The 17,881-nt window shown below is 37.0% G+C and overlaps 1 protein-coding gene across 1 annotated transcript in view; it reads left to right on the forward strand.

Annotated features, from left to right (window-relative positions):
* TRIO (trio Rho guanine nucleotide exchange factor) overlaps window positions 1-17,881 on the forward strand; it is a 5,137,669-nt gene that overhangs the window by 425,760 nt on the left and 4,694,028 nt on the right. The gene's annotated exons all lie outside the window — the stretch shown is intronic.

The raw sequence follows: 17,881 nt of genomic DNA on the forward strand, positions 1-17,881 counted from the left end.
AACACATACCTGGACATTCCAAAATTCAAAATGCTGTCTTTGCATGCTTGGATGGTGACTTTAGACCTAAAAGAGGCATACCTGCATGCCCCAGTAAGACAGTCGTGCAGAAGATACTTAAGATTCAAGGCTGGCTTAATGCATTACCAATTTTCTGCACTGCCTTTGGCTTATCTACTGCACCCAGGGTCTTTACAAAGTGCCTGGCACCAGTAATTGCATTTTGCAGACAAAGAAGTATACACATATATCCTTACTTAGACGACTGTCTCATTCAAGCAGAGAACAAGGACACTCTCTTCTTCCACACCTGGCGTTTGTGCAAATGCTTCTAACATGCCTAGGGTACACAAATGAAAAGAAATCACAACTGGCACCCACTCAAAAGATAACATTCCTGGGTGCAAGATTGAATATAACTGCCCAGATGGCTTACCTCACTCCAGACAAAGGCAACTGACTACTTACTTCAAACTGATGGCAACAAAAACCCAGTCTTCTGCAAGACAAATTCTGCAGGCTCTGGGCTTTATGGCATCCTCCATCCTACTAATTCCATATGCAAGACTGCATATGAGGAAACTGCAATGGTACCTAAAAAGTTTGAGTCAGCATACACACAGTCTGGAAACAATGATTCCTCTCATTCCCTGCCTGAAACAGGAGTTTCTATGGTGGGGAAAGGCCTGTCACCAAAACATGGGACGGCCCTTCACTCTACCCCATGCCAGCCAAACCTTAACAACAGACTCATCAGATTATGCCTGGGGAGGCCCACATGGCAGGAAGATGCATTCAGGGAATATGGGCACCAAAACAAATGCATCTACATATCAACCAGAAAGAGATGCTAGCTGTTCAAAATGCCCTAACGGCCTTCAAGCACTTACTTCATCCAGGGCAACTACTGATAAAGATGGACAACACCACAGTCATGTGGTATATAATCAAGCAAGGGGTACACTCATACCCCCTTTGCAGATTAGCCATGGCACTGTGGGACACAGCTTTGACCTGCCAAATACATCTTCAAACTCAATTCCTGCCAGGAAAACAAAACACTCTGGCAGACGACTTAAGTAGAAACCTTATGGATCCTTACGAGTGGAAACTAAATCCACAAGTCTTCAGCATGATAACAGAGAAATGGGGGAGCCCAGACATAGATCTATTTGCCTCTCCTCAAAATTATCCATTGAAAAGATTCTGCACAAGGACTTATCACAGAGAAGCATGGAAAGTAGACGCCCTATCCTTCAGTTGGAAAAACCTATCAATTTACGCCTTTCCTCCTCTGCCTCTTGTACCCAAGCTCCTCCTAAAAGTCAGACAAGAGAAGGCAAAGATGATATTAATTGCCCTGGACTGGCCCCGCCAATACTGCTACCCAATCCTAAGGAACTTGTCTCAATACCCAGCTTGGACCTTGCCTCAGAGACCACAACTACTGTCCCAGCAAAACAATCAGATCCTGCACAATCAGCTACAGACTCTGAACCTGGCAGCATGGCTAATTATGTAGTCATACAAACGACACCTCTCAGTAAAGCTGTGATGGATGTCATTTTGGAAGCCAGAAGGCCTAGTACTAGAAAATCTTATGCTGACAAATGGAAGAGATTCTGTGCTTGGAATCGAGCACAAGGAACTGATACATCAGAACCACATATTCCTCAGATATTACAATGCTAAACTGAGATGCTTGACAAAGGCCTGTCTTTCTCATCAATCAAAATCCATGCCTCTGCCATTTCGGCTCATTACAATACTGAGCCCACCACTCTTCTCATCCTTTACTAAAGCAGTATCTTAGAGGAGCCAAAAATGTAAGGCCTCCTAGAAGATCACCATTACCTGCATGGGACCTCAATTATGTGTTGGAAAAGCTCACCGTGCCTCCATTTGAACCAGCTACTACTGCTTATATAAAGTTCTTATGGAAGACAGCTCTGCTACTAGCAATTACTTCAGCAAGAAGAGTTTCAGAGCTACAGGCCCTCATGGCTGTAGAGCCTTTTATCATTTTTTACTTAGACAGGGTGTCTGAGGACAAATCCTACTTTTATGCCTAAGGTGGTTTCCAGTGTGGCTCTTAACCAAACAATTAATCTGCCAACTTTTTTATCCAAATCTGCAGAACAAAGGGGAGAGAGTTCAGCATTCCTTGGGCGTACACAGACAGTGAAGATTCTACTTGAGCAGGACTAAAGCTGTAAGAAAAACTGAGCAGTTACTAGTGTCGCATGCTGCAGGATCAGAAGGAAAGGCTATTTCAAAGCAGACAATTTCAAAGTGGATAAGCCACTGCATCCATTTCTGCTACTTACACCATGGTAAACCTGTGCCCAAGGGCATTAGGTCTCATTCCACCAGAGCTGCAGCTACTTCAGCAGCCTTTCTCAGAGGAGTACCAACCAAAGACATTCTAGAGGCTGCTACTTGGAATTCTGTTCACACTTTTACAAAGCATTACCATTTGCCTCTCTACTCAAGTCCAGGGCAGGCTTTGCCACTGCAGTGCTGCAGGGCCTTATAGCCACACCTAATGCTGTTTAGCTCCAGCCTCCCAACCATAACTTTGGGATTCTACCCAAATGTAATGACTGCATCAGTGAAACAGGAAGAACATAGTACAGTTGTGTGCACTTACCATAAATGTAGATGTTCGAGTGTGTTCATTGTTGCAGTCCAGGTTGCCATCCCCCTGTCATTCTAAAGTTTACCTTCCCTACTCTTATCTATATATATATATATAATATTGCTACCTTTTTGGGGGCAAGAAAAACTAAAGAAAATGGTGTCTGCTGCATGTTTTATACCCTTTACGTCATGGAATAGAAGACAGCAACTGACGCAGGACCCAAGACTTTGGAAGTCAGGCCGACTGAGGCCAACCTGCCAGCAGGTTACCCAAATGTAATGACTGCAACAGTGTATACACTCTAACATCTACATTTATGGTAAGTGTACACAACTGTACTTTTGTTTTCGTATTTGTGTTAACTGGGGCAGAGCACTAATCACAAGTGTCCAGTTTCAGTCTTAGCCTGGGTAAGTAGCAAAATGCAGTATATTTGTGCACTTACAGGTACAGAAGTAAAGGCACATAGACACAAATATTGTAAGAAGACAAACCTACATTGATAGCAGAGTAGCAGGCATATATAGATATGTGCAATTGACGGGGATGGCTGTGTGTTGGGGTGGGGAAGGAGGGTGAGAAATAAGAGCATAGTGCCACCTTCAGGTGGTTTCTGCAGTTGCATCTGTTTGTACCTCTAGTCATGGTAATGCAACCTGATGTCCTTCAAGGATGCATCTGCAGTCATAACATATGGGTTGTCCTGCCTCAGGCAGCCCTTTGGTCGGCCAGATTCCAAAGTCTGGGTCTGGCCTCGGCTGATGTCGCACTTTCCCCGATGTCAGAGCTTCTGGGGTATAAAGGCATCAGCTGACGACATTTTCCTCTGTCTTTCTTGCCGCGCGGTGCCCGAAGCAGAAGCTGTTGGCAAGTGCCGGTCAGTCATATCCAGAGATTTCAGCTACCGAAGACTTCTAAAAAAGCTAAGTACCCCGTTGGGGACTCTTTCTTCCCTCAGCCGATGTCAGACAAAGTAAATAATTGTTTAACTTGTGGGAAACAAATACCTCATAAGGATTTCCATTCTTACTGCCTTCCTTGCTTAGGCCCAGACCACGACGTATCAGCTTGTTTAGCCTGTGCCTCCTTCAACCGACGGACTCTTAGACGTCGGTCGGAGTTTGCAGAAGAGTTTTTTGGATCCACTTTTGCACATAAAATGCCGTCGGAAACTCCGACTACACATTTAGCCAAAAAACGCAAGGAAAAGTACCGACATTCGCGGCCCGCGGTTTCGGCTGAAACCACGGTTATGCCTACCGTGAGTGTCTCGGTATCGGCTGAAACAGAGTCCTCGGTTCTTACTTCTGCCGAAATCATGCCTCCGACAACCGAGGCCAGAGAGGCCCCGGCTGCGTCGGCTACAGAAATCCCTACCGAAGAAGCAAGCGCACAAGAATTGTCCGACACCATTCCCTTGGACATTTCTACTCCTGCACGTGGGGCAGCTAGGCCCCCTGTTTCTATGTCTGTTAAGGCCTTCTCCAGAGCTAAAGCAGCTAAAATTTCAAAAGCCTTACCTGCAAAAGCTACTTCTCAGAGACCTTCCTCAAGTTCTCAGATTCTCAGCCTTGCTGAGGACCTTAAATCCATGATTAGGGGTTCCCAACCTCACCCAGACAGGGACTCCCACCCTCCTCCTGACAAAAGGCCTAGGACTGAACCCCCTGAACCTCTCTCCTCAGACTACTCCTTAGATGGATCTGATTCATCAGACCATCAGGAAGGGCCATATTCTCCTTATGAGGATTCTGATGCAGAAGACTCTATTCCTTCTGCCTCCCCTCCTGAAGAATTTACCTTAGGGGAAACTTTGCATTCAATGAGGGAACACTTTCAATGGCAGGGTCAGGATTTCTCTGATTCTAGAAAAAGATTAAGAACCTTTTTACACTTACCACAGCATAGGCCTTTAGCCATACCACCTGTGCTAACTGTAGTTCATGATGCATATAATGATGTCAGTTCTGCCCCTGACTCTCTTCCCCCGGCCCCTGCCAAACCTGACAGATATTACAGGGTCCTGGATTCTCACTTACATTTGTATAAAGCCCATGCTGCAGACCCAGAAACTATATCTCAGGGCCCAAAAGGTGTTGCAGCTGCCACGGCCAAAAACCCCCTACCCTCTGAAAGAGAGTCAAGAGCATTAGAGAGGGCGTGGCCAAGGATGAACACAGGATAGCAGTAGATTTCTTCAGCTCCACCAATTTCATTACATTGACAGGAATTAATTACTTAAAAAATTAATTTTTGAAGTAATTTTCTTTCTAAATATGTTTGTTTTATATAGTTCTTGAACTATATCTAAAAAAGAAAGGAAATCTTAATAATATTCCTGTCAGAAATTACTTTGGAAATTTTCCTGTCAGTTTATCAGTCTGAAATGAGTTCCAGTAAGACAAATTCTCAAGACTCCAGCATCAAGAAAGAACTTCAGTCTCTGATAATTGTAGTCCAGCAACTTACTGCTAAGATGGATAAAATGGATACTAAAATAGACACTTTCATAGAAAAAACTACAAAACAAATAGACTTGTTACATATGGACCTGCAACAACAGAAGATCCAGATGACAGGCATAGAAGAAGCTGTGAATGACATGGAAAATAGAATACAAGAAGAGGAAATCAACATTGAGTTTCTGCTGAAACAAAATACACATTTACAAACAAAGCTGGATGACCTAGAAAATAGATCTAGGCACAATAACATTAGGATTTTTGGACTGCCAGAAAATATTGAAGGTAACAATATTACTTCTTTTTTAACAACATGGCTCCCTAAAACTTTAGATTTACCAGAAGCATTCTCTTTTGGTATCGAAAGAGCACATAGATCTATAGCTAATACTAACTCTAACACAAACTATCCTAGATCAGTTATAGTTAGATTTCTATCATCTTTTGATAAAGAGATGGTTCTTAAATCTGCTTGGGCTATAGCTCCTGTTAAGATTAATGAAACAACTGTGCATTTTGACAATGACTATTCTTCCATGGTATTAGCTAAAAGAAAAGTTTTTCTGCCACTAAGGGAGCTTAAAAAAGCACAGTTTAAAACATACCTTCTGTTTCCTGCCAAGCTTAAAATCTTCCTTCCTGATGGTCCTAAAATTTTCGATGACTTAGACTCTGCTTTACTGTTTATAAAAAAAAATAAGATTTTGGAAAAAATAGAAGAAATGGAATGGGCTAGTCCTTCGTTAAAGAGACTGGCAACTGAAACTTCGTGGAAGACTTCAGAGAAGAAGAAGAGACTAAAAACAAATGATTTGTACTATGTTTTTTTTCTCTCATCATTTTATTTTATTATTAATCTTTTTAAATATAGTTCCTGCATTTCCAAGAAGCAACAAATATTTTGAAAAAGATTTAATCAAAGTTATTCTCTGTGTGCAAAGAAATGTTTTGTTTCATAACTAGTCAAAATATCTGGAGATTTAATGGCAAGCTGTGATTTAACTTGTTTCTCTTTCTGAAGAGGAAAAATAAGGTCAGTAATTTGATACATTTTTTTCCTTTAAAAGTTTATATGTTCTTCAAATGCTATTCCTAATTATACTTTCTTGATTACACTGCTTATGCTTGTTTGTAAATAATCTGTCATGCTTTAACTAATAATAATTAGAACTAAATAGTAAATAATATGTTTTATTTTTAACTCTATTAATATAAACAGTAAGTCACATTCTATTGTATATACTTCTTATAGCTTTCTCTTACATTTTTTTTATTTCTGCCTTACACCCTTTTACTTTCTACTCTCTTTTCTTTATTAATATATAGAAATGCTTTTGATCATATAGACACAGTAAATAATAAGATTTACATAGGAGTTGAGTTGGGACAAAAATGTTGAGTTTTGTTACTTATTAATAATTTTGGGCTTGATTTCACTTACATAGAGTCTGTAATAACCTGTAGAATGCATTTTGAAGGTTTTGTTATGTTTAGATGCATTTACACTGCTAAATGAATGTTTGTCACTAGTTTTTAATAAGTTTCCCGCCAAAATGTTGAGAGACAATCTGGGATGTGGGCTGTCTGATGCACAGTGTCCATGAGCTACTTCAAAAGCTTCAACTCTCAGAATTCTCACAGAGAAAGCAGCTGGTCTCACCTTTGACCTAGATATCACACTGACACATCACAGATACAGGAATAGCAGATTAATAATATGTGTTAAAAACCTATGTCCCAAACATATACATTACTATAACTCATTTAATTCATCTGATTGACAAGCATAAATAATTTTATAACTCTATACTGGAAGAAATTGTCATGTGATATATTTTAAAGCAGTAGTATAGCATGTTTGTAAAATCTGGTTACTAAAATGTGTTTGCTGTGCATTATTTTGTATAAAGCAGACAGATTTATTGAAGGGACAGCAATGTAAGATGGTGCTCAGTAAAGATACAACTCAGTGAGATCAGATATATATATATATATATATATATATATATATATATATATATATATATGTGTGTGTGTGTGTGTGTGTGTATGTATATATATATATATATATATATATGTATATGTGTGTATGTATATATATATATATATATATATATATATATATGTGTGTGTGTGTGTGTGTGTATGTAGATGTGTATATAAATGTTTCTGAGAATCTGCTTAACTATGAAGTATGATTTATAACAATTTCTATGAATACAATATTTTATTCTATTGGCAATAATGAGTTTGAGTAAATGCTCATATACAAGCAATTCAAGGTTTTTTTTGGAAGCTGTTAACTGTATTTACATGACAGAAAATAGATGCATCCTAATATATGTAATGTCTGAATCATATTAGCCAAAGTTTTTGATTTAAATGAATGTTAGAACTTATTTTTCTCTCCTCTTGATTTCTAACATCAAGATTATTTGAATGCTATTTGAATACAAGTGTTTTATATTACATGGATGTATATAGTAGTATGAACAGTTTAAAAAAAAAAAAAAAAAAAGTTTATTTTAGTTTATATGATGCTGTTTTACCAAATGTGTAGTCTTGTCTTGCTAGATAATTGAATTGAAAACTGTTAACTTCAGTTAAATATAACTAGTATTAAATTGATAAGGTGGTAGCTGACGTACTGCTGCTTAGGGTAGGGGTTAACTTGAGTGGTAAATACTACTCTAAGTTGGAGTTTACAACTCCAGGCTGGATGCAAGGTTTAATCCTTACATTATTTTCACTTGTTCATTGTTATTTGTATATAGTTTTGACATCCACAATATATTTTGTACATTCATTGTCACTACAAACAAAATTGAATCCTATACTAAATCCCATAAGAGATTCAATAAATACAGCTATATTTAAAGGTACACCTAAAGGAGGAGATGTAACATTACTTATCTTGTTATTTGTTATTTTGATCATAAGATTCTTGAGTTTTAAAATGCCAAATGACATCTTTAAAAGGAATTTCTTTAAACATTAATGGATTGAATAATCCATGTAAAAGGGCAAGCCTAATAAGATACATTAATTTACATAAGGCCAACTTAGTCTTCCTACAAGAAACCCATCTCTTGAAAAAGATATTGATAAACTAGCCACAAACAAATATACAGTATTGGTTAGTTCAGAGCACACTCAGAAAAAGAGGAGTGGCTATTTTATGGAATAAAAGTATGCCCATTCCTAAAACCATTAAGTCTTATCAGGATGACAAAGGAATGTTTTGTATGGTTACAATACAAATTAATGGGAAGACTTACACTTTAATTAATGTATATTGGATACCTGGAATTGGTATTAATACACTGAAACATCATCTTGATAAGATCATATCATTCTCTATAGGAGATATTATTTTAGCTGGTGACTTTAATTGTATACTACATGAAAGTGATACTACCACTATAGGAAAGAGAAGAATTACATCTAATGCAAAACATTTAAAGGATTTTGCTAATTCTTATCATTTGAATGATATTAATAATCAGATGGATTCAAAATCATTACCATACACCTTTTTTTCTAACAGATACAAAACTTATTCAAAAATAGATAGGGTCTTTATTTCTAACCAGATGGTAACAGATTTAATTAATTCCAAAATCATTTCATGTCCTATATCTGATCATAATTCAATTGTTTTTGAATTCATGATAAAAAATACTCATAATGTTCAGATCAAAAGGATACCAGCATACTTAACTCAACTAAAAGACTATAAGGAATATATACTTTCAGAAGTAAAACATTTTTTTAGACATAAATAACACTCCTGAAGTCTCCATTGTTTATGTTTGGGATGCCTTAAAATCATATCTATATGGACAAAGTATCAGATGGTATAATAATAAAAGGAAATCTTGGGATAAGGAATTGTTAGATATTCAAAGTAAATTAGACTCTTATAAACATAATAATAAAGAAAATATTATGGACAAGAAAGTTATTGAAGAAATAAACAAACTAAATGAGAAATACAAAGAAATTTTAACTCATAAAGTTAAAATAACTTTAGAGAAATACAAGTTTTTGTCTTATTCAATAAGCCCCAAATACTTGCATAGACTTAAAAATAAAACAAAAGGTTGAATAAACAAAACCATATCAAAGAAATCTTTTCTCTAAGGAAAAAGAAGAATGTTTCTAGTATACCAGAAATACTAGATGAATTTAGAAATCACTTTCACAAAATTAACCATAATAATATTAACATGGAACCTAAAGATAAAATAAAGGAGTTTATAACCACAAATATGAATAAAAAGCTTAATAAACAACAGATTAAACTATTGGACAAGAGTATTTCATATACAGAAGTTATTACACAAATAAATAAGCTTAAATCAAACAAAGCACCGGGTAATGATGGTATTATACCAGAGATATATAAAATCCTTTCTAAAAATACATATTCATTAATACATAAGGTTTTATTTTGGCCCAAACTGAGTTAATAACCCCCATCTTGGCAATATACATTTATTTCGCCAATTTTAAAACCTAATAAAGATCCAACTAGATGTTCTTCATATCGGCCCATCTCATTACTTAATGTTGATTATAAAATGTTTATGAATATCCTTGCTGATAGATTGAAGACAATCATTCCGGCATTATAGATATAGATCAGACAGGCTTCATTGTAAATAGAAATACTTTTGATAATATAAGAAGAACTTTAACATTAATAGATTTTGCAAATAGGAAAAAGAAAGATTTAACACTTATTAGTCTTGATATAAGTTCAGCATTTGATTCAGTAAGTTGGGACTATCTGTTTACCTTAATGAAGTGCACAAACTTCTCGGATGCATTTGTAAATCTAATTGAACATTTATACAAAGGAACATTGGCTTATATTAAGGTAGGAACATATGTTTCACAAAAAATACCCATTCTTAAAGGTACAAAACAAGGATGTCCACTTTCTCCACTATTATTCACTTTAGTAATGGAGCCTTGGGCTAATTTGATCAGAAACAGTACTGACATAGAGGGTTTTGAAATAGATGAAAATACAACATCCAAAATTCAACTTTTTGCAGATGATGTTCTAATTACATCAGCAGGATCTAATTCTTCTATGCAGTCTCTATTTGATAACATGATGAATTTTAAAAGTATTTCTGGTTTAATATTCAATGAAGAAAAAACTAAAATACTACCTGTATATACATGAAAAAATATTCTCATTAGTGATTTTACTAAATATGTACCCAATTCAGGTCAGATAACTTATTTAGGTATAATACTATCTAAAGATATTAAATCTATTATATATAATAATTATAATACCTGTTTTCTTAATATACAAAATCTTTTTAATACCTGGAATAATATGTTTTTTACTATGGAGGAGAGACTTACAATTATTAAAATGATAATATTCCCCAAGATTTTATACTTAATACAATCAATAATACTTCCACCTACAAAAATAATTATCAAGAAACTGAACACACTAATGTTAAATTTCTTATGGGCACCTAATAGACCTAGGATTGCATTAAAGAAACATACTAATAGCTGGTCTCAAGGGGTATTTCTTTTCCAGACTTTAATTTATATACTATCTCTTCTATTGTAAAAGTTATTACTTTATTAATAGATCAGTCATATGTCACAAAATGGAAAGATTATTGGGAGCTAATTAGTATACACTTCATGAAAATATCCTTAACACATAAAAATATGATTGTAAATAACTCCATGTTATGGTTACTAAAGGAATTTTGTACTTCACCTATTACACCTAAACATATGGTTTGTTACCCATTAAATATTATTATTAGTTATCGTAACTTTTTATTCATGCACCCTAAGTATAGGGAATGGAATTTTATTGTATTTCCTATAATGTATACTCAGGGTATGCTTTTGTCATCTACTTCTGAAGGAACTCATTTAGCTATAGATAATGATCTAAAGTACTGGTATCAGTTGATATCTGATAATAAAGTTAAAAATCTAGATTTCTTAAAACAAGAGTTTGATCTAAGAGAAACTTGCTGGTTAGAGGTTCAGACCTTTAGACAACATCTCATTAATAAAATAGATTTAATGTCTATAACTGTTAAAGAATCTTTTCCAACACTGATTGATTACTTGATATTAAATTTACAACATAAAGTTTCTGATAAAGGTAAACTTTCATACATACATAAAGTTATCAGACAAGAAACTTTTTACAGTGTAGATTCATACTGGAATTATTTCACTTCTATTAATGGGGACCCACCAAATCAACAAGATAAACAATATATATTGGAATCTGCTTATAGAACTACGTCTTCCATTGTCTGGAGACTTTATACATGGAAATTTTTACATAGATCTTTTTATACACCTTTGATGATGAATAAAATAAATAATAAAGATAATCTATGTAAGAGATGTAATGTAGAAATTAATGCTGACTGGGCTCATATGTTTTATGACTGTATAAAATTGAAAGAATACTGGAAGTCAATTAATGATTTTTGCAGGCTCTTTTTACAGATAATTTCATTATTTCTAAATCTCTTATATTATTCAACACACCTGTACCTCAAAGTGTTAAAAGGTTAAGCTTCCCTTGTTATGGTCTATTCTAGCAGTGGCTAGGAAAATAATAACTAGAAATTGGATTTCAGATACACCTCCTTCGTTCAATGAATTTAAAAATGTTATGAATATAGTGTGCCATATGGAAATAAACACAATTAGGACTAGAACAAATAGAAAAACATCTTATTTTATTGTATGGGATAATTTACAAAATTTGTTAAAAAATTTTTAATTTCAATAGCATGGTATTTTAGTTTAATTGATCTGATTGTAGTGGATGTCTTTGTAAATACTTTAGTTGTTTTGTTGAATATTATAATAATACCTATTTTTAATTACTTGTATAAAATTGTTATGATATTTCTCTTATATGTTAAAACAATAAACCTGTTTTGAAAAAAAAAGAGCATTAGAGAGATGGGGAAAAAAGGTTTATACATCTGCTACTCTTTCTGCCAGGGAATTAAACTGTCAATTCCACATGATACAGTACCAGGAATATTTGTTAGATCAGCTGAATAAAAAGCTTTCTTCTACTGAACCTTTAGACCGAAAGTCCCTTCAGGATTTGGTACACAACTCTCAGCAGGTCAGTAATCATTTCTTAAAATGTGGCTGTGATGCACTGGAGGCTTCATTTAGATCAGCTATGACTGGGGCAGTAATTCGAAGACATGCCTGGCTAAAAGAGCAATCCTTGCCAGACCATGTCAAGGCTAAACTCCTAGATGCTCCAATGGAGAAACAAAGTTTATTTGGCTCCCCTGCACAGGAGATTCTAAAGAAAGTGAAAGAAAAAGCAAAATCTGTGCAAACAGTAAAGGATTTTCTGCAAGTTCAACCTCCGAGGTTCAGCAGAAACTGGCCTTCAAAGAATTGGTCCTTTCCAGACACCTCCAGAACACAGAGGGCAGGAATAGACGCCCAAGAGGCAGAGGTCAATCAAAGGGTGCCTACAGGGTCGCCAGTGGCAGCCTGCCAACCAGAGGAGTACTGCCACAGCTGCAACTACAACCACTTCCACAGGACAGACACAATGACTTGACTCTGATTCCGCCTACCAGGGAACAACTGGAAGCACCCTTGGGCGGAAAGCTGTCTTTATTCTTGAAAAACTGGTATTGTATTACAAAAGACAAATGGACATTGCAAACCATAGACAAAGGATACAGGATTCACTTCCACACTTTTCCAAGGAGGAGAGGAATGCCAAACCTTCCACCAAACCAGAAGCCAGAGGCTTTAAGACAAATCCACAATTTACTTCAGATGAAAGCTATAGAAAGGGTACCATCTATGGAACAAGGCCAAGGATTTTATTCCAGACTATTCCTTGTACCAAGAAAAGAAAACCAATAGAGGCCTATTTTTGACTTGTCCGCACTAAACACATATCTCCTTGTGCCAAAATTCAAGATGCTGACCCTGCAGCAACTTCTTCCCATGTTGGCAAAGGAGTCTTGGCTGGTGACTCTAGATCTCAAGGAGGCATACCTGCACGTCCCTATACGACCAGATTGCAGAAGACACCTCCAATTTCTTGCAGGATCAGAGCATTATCAATTCTCAGCATTGCCCTTTGGCTTATCTACTGCGCCCAGAGTATTCACGAAATGCCTGGCATCAGTAATTGCACATTGCAGGCTTCAGGGAATTCAGATCTATCCATACCTGGACGACTGCCTAATACAAGCGGACAACAAGACAAAACTAATAAAGGATTTGGCCTATGTCATGCACCTGTTACAGGCCTTGGGATACACAGTCAACATCCAGAAGTCAAGACTAGTGCCATCCCAAAGGATAACATTTTTGGGTGCGGATCTGGACACATGGCTTTTCTCACAGAAGAAAAACAAAAGCAACTTCCAGTCTACTTCATGGCTTTGACAAGACAAACTCAGCTCACTGCAAGGAAAGTCCTGCAGGCCCTGGGTTACATGGCGTCCTGCATAATCTTGATCCCGCATGCCAGGCTACATATGAGAAAATTACAATGGTACCTAAGGAATGTATGGTCTCAACACAGGCACAGTCTAGAAACCATGATACCAATCATTCCATGCCTGAAAAAGGAATTCCTGTGGTGGGCTCAGGCATGCCAGTCCAACAGAGGGTTGCCTTTCAACAAACCACACCCAAGGCAGACCATCACCACGGACGCCTCAGACCTAGGCTGGGGAGCACACATGGAGGACAAGTGTATCCAAGGCCTATGGTCTCAGGACCAGCTGAACTTGCACATAAACCTAAAGGAGATGCTGGCGGTGAAACATGCAATCGAGACATTCAAATCATTCCTCCAGCAAGGACATCTGCTGATAAGGACAGACAACACCACAGTCATGTGGTACATAAACAAGCGGGGAGGCACGCATTCCTACCCTCTATGCCGGATGGCAATGGATCTGTGGAATCTAGGCCTGAATCTCAACATCCAGCTGCAGGCCAAATTCGTACCAGGAAAAGAGAATTCACTAGCAGACAGCTTAAGCATAACTACCACGGATGCTCACGAATGGATGCTGCATCCAGACATCTTCAAGATCATAAGCAAATGGGGAATGCCAAAGATAGACCTGTTCGCCTCCCCACTCAACCACCAACTGAAGAAATTCTGCTCAAGAGTATACCACCCACAAGCCTGGAGGGTGGACTCTCTCTTTCAACTGGAATGCCCTAACAGTGTATGCTTTTCCACCTCTCCCATTGATGTACAAAGTTCTACTGAAGATCAGGGAGGAACAGCCAAAGGTGATACTGATAGCTCCAGACTGGTCAAGGCAGCACTGGTACCCGCTACTGAGAAGCATGTCTCTGGCGAACTCATGGCCTCTACCCCTATGGCCTCTTCTTCTAACGCAGAACAACTTCAAGACCCTGCATCCAAACTTGAAAACACTGCAGCTAACTGCCTGGAAAATTGCTTAAAACAAAACAAAACTGTTTTATTTCAGAGGGTCAAGGACATTATCCTGGAGGCTCGCAGACCCTCCACAAGGAAGACATACTCAGCTAAATGGAAGAGATTCCTCATTTGGAGCGCATCAAAGGGTACAAATATCACACTGGCAAACCTAGCACACATCCTAGAATATTTAGCAAAACTGTTCCACAATGGCCTGTCCTATTCTTCCATTAAGATTCATGCTTCAGCAATCTCAGCAGAGTACAACAAGCATTCCTATATTCCTGACATGTATATAGTGTCAGTTTAGTTAGATTAACTTGCCTTATATGTCTTGCCAGGACATTTTTTAGTCAGTTATACCTTAATTAATTGTCATTCATGTACGTACATATTTTGTAAGTGTATGTTTATATATTTCTACACACATAACTTTCTATGATATCTATTTCAATGGTTCATACGTTTTAATAATTTAAAACTTGATTTTGTTCATGAGATTTTGTTTAACATATGGGATCAAGTATCCTTATGTATTTGATTATATTTGGCTGTATTGGCATTCACAGTGCTCATTTGATACTGTTGCTCAACATCAAGCGAGTTACACACATGTTTTTATATATTTTTATATATTTATTCACATTTACGCTTGTATTTCATGCATGTTGATATATTTATATACATTTTTCATATTTATATTTATATATTATATCTATATATTTATACATTTATATTTATATTTACATTCATACATATGCCATGTTTCTATAACAATTGATGATGATTTATTCAATATATGTGAAGTTTTTTAATAAGTGTAGTAACATCATGTTATTGTTTGACAGAATTTGATTTTTCAATACTTATTCCACATTAGCATTTTTGTATACATATTACATATCTACATGATGTATTTGATAGAGTTTTTAGAATTTACATTCATTTTCATGTTTACAAGAAATGAATGAATAAGAGTTTTTTAGGATATATTGCTTCATAACTTGCTGTTGCTTTTAATAACTTTTTATTCTCTAATTGTTCAACTTTATCTTCTGATACAAGCAGCAGTACCTGCTATTGCACTGTTTGTTCAATTGAATGATTCTAATCACATGTTTAGAATTGGATTAATTAAATTAATTGATTGTTTTAGAGATGCCTATATATATTTGAACTTAAAGATGTCAGTTGTAAGGATCTGAAGAAGCGTGTCTTGGCACACGTGAAAGCACTTGTCTGTTCATATTAAATATATTTGTATCCATTTATTGTGGTGGTCGACTTCCAGTTTGACTCTACATATTTGTCTCACTTGTTTCTGGAGCAGACCTTTGGGCTATAGCGACTGTGTGTTTTCAGATCAAACATGGATCCACCTATCTTCTCTCACCCTCTCCTCAGACAATTTTTAAGAGGGATCAAAAATGTAAAACCTCCAAGGAGACCCCCTCTGCCTACATGGGATCTCAATTTTGTGCTGGAAAAATTAACATTACCCCGTTTTGAACCAGCAGCATCAGCAGACTTACAGTTCTTACCTTGGAAAACTGCTTTCCTTCTGGCAATCACTTCAGCAAGAAGAGTATCCGAGTTACAGGCACTAATGGCAGTGCAGCCTTTCCTTATTTTTCACCAGGATAGAGTGACTCTGAAAACCAATCCTACTTTCATGCCAAAGGTGGTATCCAGGGTATCCTTGAACCAAGCTATTCATTTGCCTACGTTCTTCCCTAACCCACAGAACAGGGGGGAAAAACTATTGCACACCTTGGATGTACACATACAACTACACTACTATCTGGACAGAACTAAAACCAGCAGAAAAACTGACCAACTTTTTGTAGCATATGCAACTGGAGTGCAAGGAAAAGCAATTTCCAAACAGACAATTTCAAAATGGATAGGAAATTGCATTCGTTTTTGCTACTCTTTTCATGGAAAGACAGCTCCTGAAAATATCAGGCCTCACTCCACAAGAGCCACAGCTACCACTACAGCTTTCCTACGAGGGGTGGCTACCAAGGACATTTTAGAAGCTGCTACTTGGAGCTCCGTGCATACATTTGCCAAGCATTACAATCTACCTTTATACTACAGATCCCGAGCAAGTTTTGCAACTGCAGTTTTACAGTGGATCTTAACTACACCATCCTTATCTTTGTACCTCCTCCCCCAGTTTGGCTATGGTATTCTACCCATATGTTATGACTGCAGATGCATCCTTGAAGGACATAGTACAGTTTTGTACCTACCATAAATGTAGATGTCAGATAGGTATGCATCTGCAGTCAGGATTACCCACCCTCCTTCCCCTCTGTGGTACTCCTAGGGTACTTGCCCCTTCTTCAGCTAGCTGGGGGAATCTGTTATGGTGTATTTGTTTGTATGTATATTTATATATATATATATATATATATATATATATATATATATATATATATATTTTTTTTTTTGTTTGCTACTGTTTGGAATTTTCAACATTTATCCAAATTTAGCCTTCCTAGAGGGCACCTGGCTTCTGGGGCAAGAAACACTGAGGAAAATGGTGTCGGCTGATGCCTTTATACCCCAGAAGCTCTGACGTCGGGGAAAGTGCGACATCAGCCGAGGCCAGACGCAGACTTTGGATTCCGACCCACCGAAGGGCTGCCTGAGGCAGGACAACCCATATGTTATGACTGCAGATGCATACCTATCCGCCATCTACATTTATGGTAGTTACAAAACTGTACTTTCTTCTTTCGGCTTTTCCCGGTTAGGGGTCGCCACAGCGGAACTCCAGTCCGCTAATGATTGGCAGTAGATTTTTTATGGGTGCCGAGGTGTCAGCTCGACACCCAACCTTCAACGAAGGCACGCCCATTCTACTCATTTCTTTCGAACGCCACTCGACCGCGGGGAGGACATGCAGACTCTACACAGAAGGCGCTCCAGTCGAGAATTGAACGGGAGAACCTCTTGCTGTGAGGCAACAATGCTACAGTTGAGATTTACAAATCCATGCAACATACAACCTATTGTAATATTTCATCTTAAAGCTAACGTGACTCAGGACAACTGTGCCAGTAATGCTGTTAAAGATGTAGATTGTTCATTGTATGGTTTATGTTGTAGTCATTTTCATATTTCTTTAAATATATTGTAACCCAAGTAACACAGACAAGACTGCTTGGTTCAATAGGTATTGCGTTTATTATGAGTTATCAAATCCAGTTTAAGACCTAGGGTATAACTGATACTAACACTGTAAAGATTTGTACAATGAGCAGTTTGTAATTTACATTTCATTAGTAACCCTTATGG

Source organism: Protopterus annectens, chromosome 3.part0, assembly GCF_019279795.1.
Source record: "Protopterus annectens isolate FY-2018-M chromosome 3.part0, PAN1.0, whole genome shotgun sequence".
In the NCBI taxonomy this organism is placed as follows: Eukaryota; Metazoa; Chordata; order Ceratodontiformes; family Protopteridae; genus Protopterus; species Protopterus annectens.